This window comes from Pteropus vampyrus, unplaced genomic scaffold, assembly GCF_000151845.1.
Source record: "Pteropus vampyrus isolate Shadow unplaced genomic scaffold, Pvam_2.0 Scaffold113, whole genome shotgun sequence".
Classification (NCBI taxonomy): Eukaryota; Metazoa; Chordata; class Mammalia; order Chiroptera; family Pteropodidae; genus Pteropus; species Pteropus vampyrus.
Genome location: NW_011888894.1, coordinates 3,442,957 through 3,444,111, shown reverse-complemented (window position 1 = coordinate 3,444,111; position 1,155 = coordinate 3,442,957). Strand labels below are relative to the sequence as shown.

At 37.1% G+C, this 1,155-nt stretch overlaps 1 pseudogene; it reads left to right on the top strand.

Annotated features, from left to right (window-relative positions):
• The first annotated feature begins 532 nt into the window (after nucleotides 1–532).
• LOC111743436 lies at nucleotides 533–651 on the top strand (annotated as a pseudogene).
• The last annotated feature ends 504 nt before the right edge of the window (nucleotides 652–1,155 follow it).

The following is a 1,155-nucleotide window of genomic DNA, read 5'->3' as shown; positions in this document are numbered from 1 at the left end:
GGAAAAAATTTAAAGTAATATATTGGCATTGTTATTATTGTGTGAGTCTTCTATTAGTTAGTGTGCAAACGAAAGCTTATACAACATGTATTTTTTAATTCATTCAAATAAAGTCAGAAACTCCAGAAACATTTGTTACTGTAGGGTATTTAGAGAATAGGAAAGAATCTACACTAGAGCTTTGAAGAGCAGGTAGTCTTTTATGTCTTGTTAGGTAAAAGTGTGTGTATGGGGGTTGTTTTCAAGACATTTACCTTGTAGATTCGAAAACTATGTCCCTTCATCAAAGTTGGGGTTTTCATCCTTCTTGGGAGATTAACAATTATGCTGTTTCTAGTTACTGTGAAAATATCCTAACCAGTTGTTTTTCATTCATTTCATTCGTTTATTTAATACTTATTCAAAATACTTATTGATTTATCACTGTGTTGCAGGCATTGTTTTAGCTGCTGGCTTTGTTGAATTTATATTCTTGTTAAATGGATAGATTATAATGTGGTGATAATTATTACATAAAAAGTTAGATAATAAAGTCTATGGCTATGCTACCCTGAACAAGCTCGATCCTGTCTGATCTCGGAAGCTAAGCAGTGTCGGGCCTTGTTAGTACTTGGATGGGAGACCACCTAGGAAGACCAGGCGCTGTAGGAGTAAAAAAAATAAAAAAAGTAAGGGATTGGAAGCTGACAAGGCCCTTGCAATCTGTGATGTCAACCGAGGGTTGCCTTGCCAAAAAAAAAAAATAATAAAATAATAATAATAATAGGAAGAAAAAGTCGAGGCTAGTGGTGTTTTTTAGCAAGGGTAGTCAGGGAAGTCCTCTCCAATAAGGTGACATTGGAGCAGACATCTAAAGGAAGAGAGTGAGCTTTATTTATATCTTGGGAGAAAAGCAGAGAGAGAAAACAACAAGTGCACAGGCCCTGAAGTGGCCATGTGCTTGAGGAAGATCAAGGATGTCAGCATGGCAAAAGCAAAATATGAGTGGGAAGTGGGGTGGCGGGGAAAAGGTCCTGAAGGTAAGACCCACACAGCAGTGAAGTCCAGATCACATAGGTTCATTTAAGGAAATGCCACAAATAAGTAAAAATTTGGATGCAATGTGTCCTATAAGTTCTCAGGCATTTTCTCAACTCCGGAGCAAGAATATTTCCA